We start from the raw sequence: 9,341 nt of genomic DNA on the forward strand, positions 1-9,341 counted from the left end.
TCAGCACCAGACAGTGATTCCTAAATTGCTTAGGGCCTAGCTAAGTTGCTGAAGCTGGCTTTGAACTTGCAATCTTCCAGCCTCAGCCTCCTCCTGTAGTGGCACCCCTGCCCCTACAGAAAATCTTAACTAAGCTGCTCCAGAGATCTTCACCATCATTGATTTTAGAACTATCAGTAAAAGAGTCTCTACTAAAGAGTTCAATGTAGGTTAATTTCCTATTTTCTTGTTGTTCTATTACTTGGCCACTCTCCTGGAACAAATCAGCACTCCAGGTATTGATCATCCCTTTACTAGCTTTTTACAAACATTTATTGAGTATAGTAGTTTAGAAAAGTGTGTTTGCAAATGTAAAAGGTGATAATAAAAAGACAAATTCTTTAACAAGGTCTTGAGCTGGAGCTCCAAAAGATGTCTACATTTCTGAGATAATAGAAGTTACCAGTTGGGCTCCATGGTAATAGCTAGTAGGGAGAGGAAAGAAAGGGGAGAAGAAGCTCTCCCCTTCTCAGGTGTTGTCCTTGAAGGGTTAACTTGCCCAAAACAGTGAAAGAAAAAGCTGCTTTTATGTGAACTCCTGCAGACTGTGAACCTCTGAGACCCTCCCCTTTCATACTGGGTATAAAACTCTAAAAATACCTGAACTCAGGGTTCAGGGGATTGATTGATTACAGCAAAAGCTGTGCCCTCTGAACCTGGCTGCAGCCAAATAAAACCATTCCCTGCTATCTTCAGTGCCTTGCCTCATCTGTCCCCTCACAGTGGTATCAGAGGTAGGGTGTGCCAAGGAGGATGCCATGTAGTACAGTGTCCTTTAGCCAATGTCCTGGAAGGAGCCTGAAAGACTCCAGGGGGACCCTCATACTGTCCCTGTGGACTCATGCCCTGGGACTGTGCCCTGCATGCCTAGGAGTCTTGAAGTCTTGGTTGTGCTGATCATTCCTTATTTTGTTCTTTTTCTCCTGAATGACTTAAAGGTTCTTCAATAAGAACAACTCTTCATGTTGGCTGGGGTTGTGGCTCAGCAGTAGAGCACTAACCTAGCATGTGAGAGGTGCTGGGTTCAAATCCTCTGCACCTATGCAAAAAATAAATGAATAAAATGAGGTATTGTGTCCAATTACAATATATATATATATATATATATATATATATATATATATATATATATATATTTCCACATATATATGAATATACTTTTAATAATCTTAAATATCTTTTGCATCCATTTCATAATTTAATAAACTTCTTAATTGAATTATTATTGATACCTTTTACATCCATTTTGCAAACTAAAATCTCACTATATTTTTATAGTTTTTGTGACTCTACAAATATCTTGCTAAAAACGTCATTACTAAAATTTCCTTTCATTAGAATAATTTTCAGCTAAACAGAAAAAGGAATGAAAGTGGAAGATATGAGATTAATAGAGAATTGATTTTCTCAAATATTAAAGGTCCTACACAAAATCTACAAAATTGTGTAGCATTATTATCTTTGTATAGTGATTTAAAATCTACAAGATTCCACATCAACAAGGAGCCATTTTTATTACTAAAAATATTTACATATACTTAAAAAGACTTACTACTCTCTACCTCTTGGAATTATAAGGCATTAATATGTCCTAGAACCTCTATACAATCTATTCCCTTTGGAATTCTAAGAGTTGCCTTATTTCTAACTAAGAGCATCATTTTTATCTTGTAGTATGAAAGAACACTATTTTTTCCTTAATAGAGTTTCTTGTTTCTGTGAATGAATTTGGGGAATAAATTCCTGAAAGTGGAATTCCTGTATCAATACAGTATATTTAAAATTGTTAAAACACATGGCTATGTTCCATGTTGAAGGAGCATACCAAATATATTCAATCAACATACTGAGGAAGGTCTTTTTGCCTTCATTTGAAATTTTTTTTCCTTGTGGACACAATATGTTTATTTTGTTTATTATTATTATTTTTATTATTTTTAATGTGGTGCTGAGGATCAAACCCTGTGCTTCACATGTGCAAAGCAAGTGCTCCACCACTGAGCTACAACCCTCCTCCTTTTCCAACATTGTAACAACATGAGTTATAATGAAAATTCCTTCTTGTTTTTTATATAGCAGGAAGTAAATCCAGGGACTCATGCATGAGAGGCAAGTGCTCCACCACTGACCTACATCCCTAGACTCTGTTTTGAAAGTTTTTAACACTTTCTAATATGCCATTTAAGTGTGTATTTCTTTTAACTTTCTTGTGTCTAATATTAGCGAGGCCATGCTTATCTTTCCTATTGAAGAAGCATTTAGGAATCTATATTTATCTGTGGGAATTTGAGAAGAGTTCCATAATTTTCATCACTTTTTTAATTGATTTTGGGCGGATGACATTGATGAAATCTAATTATCAATAATTATTACTTTCAAAAGCATCAAGCATTCCATCTTATATACTTTATTTTCACTTTGCCTAATTCAAATTCAATTTTTTTCCCTACCATTCAATCCAATCTGTTTTCTTGCTTAATGTTTAATTACTATTTCAAATTTTTCACTTCATAACACTTAGCACCATAAGTCAAGAACTCTGGATACCCAGTGTAATCTGAACTCTCCAGATTCCAGGTTCACATTGCCTCCAAGCCTCATTACTTTTCTGCTTCAGGAGAAACACTCATATAGTTTTAAGGCAAGAACATATCAGCAGTCAGAATTGGGTGAAACATGTGGGTGGGTGGGGGGAGAACATCACTGAATATAACTCTAGATTGCTAAAAGAACAGGTAGCAGAAGAAAAAATTCAGGAAGAAGAAACTACCTGGAGTGTTGAGAGCCTCGGCTGGGTCAAGATGGTGCCTGGAATTTTGCCAGAAGAATCGGTTCCTGCTGCCTCAGGTGCCCGCTATTTTTGAGCTCTAGTGGAGTTCCTAGAGAGTTGGGTGGAGTTCCTAGAGAGTTGGGGTGGGTGGAGTTCCGTTGAGTTCCGGTTGATTGCTTCTGAGGTTCCCAAAGTTCAGGGGGAGCTCTCCGGAAGTTCCTGGAGAGTTAGTGTGGGCAGCGGGCTGCGTGAGTTCTAAAAATAAAGTTCATTGGTGCTTGATTCAAGTGGCTTGTGATTTGTTCAAGTGGCTTGTGATTTGTGCCTAGTCAGACTGCGGCACTAGAGGTCCAGGAAAAAGCAAGTGTCTGGAGCTGCATTGGCAATAGAAGTCACAGTGGTCATCCTGGAGTTTGATCTGTCAAAGTTATGTGCAGTATTTGAAAAGAAAGAAAGAAAGAAAGATGGAGAGAGAGAGAGAGAGAGAGAGAGAGAGAGAGAGAGAGAGAGAGAGAGAGAGGGGCAGGGAAATGAAAGAGAGAGGAAAGGAAAAAGAAGGAGAGGCCAGTAAGGAAGGAAGAAAATCCCTTAGATTGAAACAAAATGCCAAACTAAGACTACATGCAAAGACCTTAAGGTGAAATTTCAACACAAGAGACAAATACTAAGAACAATATAAATGTAAATGTCAATCCAAAGGATCAACCTTTTGTACTTGGACTTAAAAACCTAGGGAACTAGCATCTCATGTGTTAATTCAAAACCAAACTGCTTCATTCTCTTACACACTAAGGGGTGTAAGGTTTCCTATACAATTTGAAGTCATCCCTCACTTTCCTTCTTAGTCAAATAAATGCTACAAATACTACTACTTATTAAACCCACTTTCTTCCCAGAATTATATACCAGAAGACCTTAGCACATTCTAGCATACCAGAATTATTTGCTATATATTCATTACAATTACTTTCTGTACTATTTTCTTTTTTCAGTTATTTCACTGGAGCAAAAATTTAGCTGCATTTTGATATTTTGTATACTACCCCTGAGAAACAGTTCTCTGGCTTTCTGAATACTAAATTAATTGTAAAGATAAATCTTGCCATGTGAGTTAGGACAGCACAGGTTTGTAATCTCAGGGACCTAGAAGGCTGACACAAGAGGATTAAAACTTCAAGACAGGGCGGGAAGAGTGGCACACACCTGTAATCCCAGTGGCTGGGGAGGCTGAGAAAGGAGGATTGGGAGTTCTAAGCCAGCCTCAGCAAAGGTGAGTTGCTACAGAATTCAGTGAGACCCTGTCTCTAAATAAAATACAAAATAGGGCAAGATATGTGGCTCAGTGGTTGAGTACCCTTCAGTTCAATCCTGGTATGGAAAAAAAAAAAAGAGAGACAATTCAGCAACTTCATTAGATCATGTCTCAAAACAAAAACTAAAAATTACTGGAGATATGGTTTGTAAGGTTGTCAAAAACTAAAGCCCTATGATTTTAATTTCAAATTTTAAAAATGCTAGGAAAAGTAGCGTCCATGAAGGCCATCTTTAGTAGAGTTCCTTGGACGGGCCCTGGCAGCAAAATGCTCTGGGTGGAGTCTTTTGGAGGATCTATGCCAGTGTGTGCATACCAAGGCCCAGAGTTTGAAGGTTAAGCTTCTGGGGTCTCTTAAGTGGTCTCTAAGTGAGTGCAGTCAAGTGTGTAGTGGCAGCTGTGACCCAGACTGGGAGGCTTGCCATCTTCTCTGGCTGGACTTGATTATCTACTCTGGCTTCTTAACTCCGTTGAACCCTAAATGCCTGGTCAGACTGTGAATCTCTTTAAGCAGAAGGTTGTAGGTGGGTTTGAATGTAAGATAGGCAGAGGTGTCAGTCAATTGCAAGGTGACAGGGCACCCCTGAAACAGCCTTGGGGGAAACTGGTGACAGGGTAGCACAGAAGATCATTTCCCATCTGAGTTCTCAAGGCTGCTGTGTATCTGCTTGGAGATGCAGTGCATATAGAACACCCAATACACCAGTGCTCTGGATACCCACCTCTTCCCTGGAGACCACTAACCCAAGCTGCCAATATGCAGAGAAAGAACAATGAGGGAGGGCCCCCTTAGATTCAGACTTGACCCACTTAGATATGGATGTGGTCTCTAACCACCCTGTGGTCTGAGCCTCTTCTTTCCCCAACATCCCCAGCAGAAGTATACTACACCCAAGAATTTCACATTTTGGCACAATTTTATTGAGGAAGCCGAAGAAAAGTGCCCAAGAGTTCTGAAGCCTCCATGGTGGACTAGCAAACACAAGCTTTACTTCTAGGTGATCCCTTCCAAAACACCTCCAAACATGGTTGCAGGGGAAATCTCAGTGCTTCTGGGTCCCAAAGATTACAGACTCAAGCAGCCTCAGGGAGCCTTGCACAGAGGGCCTGGATCCATTCCCAGTAGCCTTGGTTTTTCTTCTGGCTGCTGGTGGGGGCAGGGGGAAGAGGGCTCTTACAAGGGTCACCACCAGAGGTCTTGGCCTCAAGACCTCCCTCACCTGAGCATCTGGAACACAAGGGAGCCCCAGTGGGTGGTCAATGGTAGGGCATCTTCAAAACCCCTGACTTTCCTGGAGTTGCCTGCAGCTTCGAAGACACCTGGTCCAGGACAGGAGACTCTGTGTCCTGACGCAAGGTGCCCTGTGCTCTGGGAAAGTCATCTTTCCATGACCAGTGCCAGAGAAGAGGCCCTTGAGGTATAGAATGCAGGTCACAGTGCAATTGTAGAAGGGCAGCGACTGGGACCCAGGATATATTGAGCTCAGGGTTGGAGGTCTCTGGAGCCCTGGCACCTGGTCTGCAGTATATGCCAAGCCTGTGGCACACAGCAGGGAAAAAATGCTGCTCCATGGCATTGTGGGCCTCACATCAGGTACCACCAAGTATATGGGACTCAGCAGGCAGAGATTTGGTGTTCTGAAACTTCTCTGGCCTCCAGGGAGTTTCTAACCACCTACAGGAAAGCTGGATGGTGTTTGCTTTAATCCTGAAAGGAAATTCCATTACAAAGCTCAATTAAGGAGATTAGCAACAACAAAAAAAACCAATCATCTGTTAGTCTCTGGAATTGGAAGGCAATCTTGCTTCATACAAGTCACTGAAAAATAGACATTTTTCTTCTGGCTTTAGCGGGGTTGTCAGCAAAATACCTAGAGAATCACAACATGGTGTGTTTGCAACCCTTTTCCTTTCTGAAATCTGTCTGCATGGTAGAATACTTTTGACTAGGAATACTTCCAAAAAGCAATTTAAAAATGGGAAATAAGTTTCTGATTTCAGATCTGGTGCTTTATTTTCATTGATCTCTCACCTCAAACTCCACTCCATTCAATTCAGAACTTGAGAAACAAATTCCCAGTATGATTATAGGAGGGCTGGGGCTTGTTGGAATAAATTAGGCCATAATTCCTCATGAAAGATATTTATGGCCCATTATGGAGACTTTGTAAAAAATAATTTAAAGATAACTGTCAGTATCTTATAAACACCCAATAGGATGAAGCTAGAAATCTGTAATAAAAAGAGAAGTGAAAATTCACAAATTTGTAGAAAGAAAAAAAAATTCTAATCAAGCAAACAAGCACAAGGGAAAAGAGAAAGTACATAGATAACTAAAAACAATGGGAACATGCTAAGAGCCATAGCCAAGTAAAAATGATGCATGGCATTTTTGGTTGAAAGGTGATGCCAGCAAGCCATTGAGATGATATGATTATGTTAAGATCTGCATTCAAATGGATATTAGACCCCTGCTGTCCACCTCAGCCTGCTACCCGACTCCTGAAGAGTTCCCATTGGTTGGGGAAGTGCCTTAGGAGGGAATTCCAGAGGCGGGATTTCCTGTTGGTGTGTGTCAGTGGCATATTTCCCGGGAGCATACAGGGCATTGGCGGGAGCCGCCAGACACGCAGAGCGAGAGGCAGCTTGACCTACCGCTGCCAAGCGGAGCTCAGAGAGTCGAGGCCGCAGGGATCCTACTGAGCTGGATAGAGGGTGTCCTTGGTGAGCAACCAGCTTTCAGGCATTCTGTCGCAACCCCCAAGAGCACCTCTGCAACCATGACTGGGCTGCTGAAGAGGAAGTTTGACCAACTCGAGGAGGACTCCTCCTTGTTCTGCTCCTCCACCTCCTCTGACTGCGTCTCTCCTTCCTGCTCCCCAAGCTCTTCAGTCTCAGGTGAAGAGAGCCCCGGGGGCCAGGTGCCCCTATCTGAACGGGACTTCTGTGGCTCCCAAAGTTTTACCCCTCGGTCCATTTTGAAGCGGGCTCCTCGGGAGTGCCCACGCCGTGTTGCCTTCACAGGAATCACTGTCTTTTACTTCCCACGGTGCCAGGGCTTCACCAGTGTGCCCAGCCGTGGTGGCTGTACTCTGGGCATGGCCCCTCGCCACAGCGCCTGCTGCCACTTCTCCTTGTGTGAGTTTACACAGGAACAAGCCCGGGCCCGGCGCGAGAAACTCCGTCAGCGTTTGAAAGAGGAGAAGCTGGAAATGCTGCGATGGAAGCTTTCAGCCTCTGGAGTACCTGAGGGAGAGGCAGACCTGCCACTTACAGTGGATGCCATCAGTGATGCCTCTGTGGAAGAAGACTTGGCAGAGGCTGTGGCAGGCGGCCGGTTGGAAGAAGTGAACTTCCCACCATACCACCCAGCGCGGCGACGGCGTGTTTTGCTGCGGGCTGCGGGAGTGCGAAGGATCGACCGCGAGGAGAAGCGGGAACTGCAGGCGCTGCGCCAATCCCGTGAGGACTGTGGCTGTCGCTGCGATAGGGTCTGTGACCCTGAGACCTGCAGCTGCAGCTTGGCGGGTATCAAGTGCCAGATGGACCACACAGGGTTCCCCTGTGGCTGCTGTAAAGAGGGCTGTGAGAACCCCAACGGCCGTGTAGAATTTAATGAGGCGCGTGTGCGGACCCATTTCATCCACACGCTGGAGCGCCTGCAGCTGGAGCAGGGGGCCGAGAGCCTTGGAGAGCTGGAGGCCCCTGCACAGGGCAGCCCACCCAACCAAGGAGAGCAGAACATGGTGCCCTCTTTCCCTCTGGCCAACCCCCCAAGCAAGCAATGAGCTGGGAGACAATAGCTGCAGCAGTGACATGACCGATTCTTCCATGACATCTTCTTCATCAGACGCTAGTGAGGCCCCAGACCACCCCACCCACCCAGGCCTGCCTGGCCCTGGCTTCCAGTCAAGCATGGATGATGACAGCCTGGAGCAGATCCTGAGTTTCAGTGACTCTGACCTTGGTTGGGGGGGGGGAGTGTGGGAGGCCATCCTCACACGTGATTTGAGTCACCTCCCTGGCTGGGTGAGAGGCGCTTAGACACAGCTGTGTCAGAGCTTTCCCCACCCTTCTCCAGGTCCGAGGGCTTTTCTGTACAGAGGCAAGTCTGGCCACTGCCCCAAGACCCAATTGTCACCCCTGGCCTTGTGATGCTGCCCCCTTTAATCTTCATTGGATGGAATTTTCCTCAGAATTTTTTGTTCCACAATAAAAGTCCACTCAATGACGTGTTCTCTCTCTCTCTCTCTCTCTCTCTCTCTCTCTCTCTCTCTCTCACGCCTCTTCAGTAAACCTTGCTACCACATTCGGTGGCTTGAGGCTGGAGCTGGGAGGAGCCGTCCTGGAGCTGGTTTTAAAGGTAATCAGAGTCTTGTCTCTTTAAGTGGTTTCTCACTATTTGAACCTTCTTTCATGAAGCCAGCTTGTGGCTTTCTGGCTAGAGAGGAGGAGGAAGAGGAAGGGGGTGTGGGGAACCTGGACAACCTCAGCTGCTTTTACCCAACTGACATCTTTACTGGTGACCCTGGTGGCCTGGCCAGCTGGACCCACAACTACTCTGGCTCTAGCTTTGTGCCGGGCATCCTGGATGAAAATACCAACCTGGATGCTAGCTCTTCCTAAATGGTGGCTTTGAAGGGTTGAGAGAAAGTAACCTCCCTGGCACCTTAGTGCCACCCAGTGTGGACATCCACCAGAGCAACTCCCTGGACCTCAGCCTATCTTTCTGTGACTCCTTCAAGCTACTCCAGTCTCCGCCAGGTTATAGTTTGGGGCCTCACTATATCTCTCAGAAGGCGCCTGGCAGTGTGGACAACTTTAAGGCATCCCATGGCTCCTTGCCTGGCCTCTCTCCACCGGGGGATGGCAGCACATGCTTCTTGGAGTCCCTCATCAGCTTGTCTGAACCAGTTGCCATTGCCTTGTCCCCCTTCATCGACAGCCAGTTTGAGGACACTGGCCCTGCCTCTCTGGTAGAGCTTGTGCAGGTGTGAGGACTAGGGTACCTTTTCCCTGCCTCAAGAGCCCTGTTGCTGCTTTTTTGTGATTTGGGGGTTCCCCAAGGTCTGTATGCAACATTTCCTATTGGCTGGCTCAGCCACAGGTATGGGCCCTCCTGGTTTCCACGAAACACTCTGAATTTATTTATTAAATAAATAAATAAATTTTGTATGCTGAAGAGAGGGGTAGGGGCTTCCCCCTTTCAGTGGCCTGGCC

General features: G+C 44.9%; 1 pseudogene; it reads left to right on the forward strand.

The window, feature by feature from the left end:
- The first annotated feature begins 6,886 nt into the window (after nucleotides 1-6,886).
- On the forward strand, nucleotides 6,887-9,118 carry LOC143404475 (cysteine/serine-rich nuclear protein 1-like; annotated as a pseudogene).
- The last annotated feature ends 223 nt before the right edge of the window (nucleotides 9,119-9,341 follow it).

The sequence above is a fragment of the Callospermophilus lateralis genome, chromosome 1 (genome assembly GCF_048772815.1).
Source record: "Callospermophilus lateralis isolate mCalLat2 chromosome 1, mCalLat2.hap1, whole genome shotgun sequence".
NCBI classification, from domain to species: Eukaryota; Metazoa; Chordata; class Mammalia; order Rodentia; family Sciuridae; genus Callospermophilus; species Callospermophilus lateralis.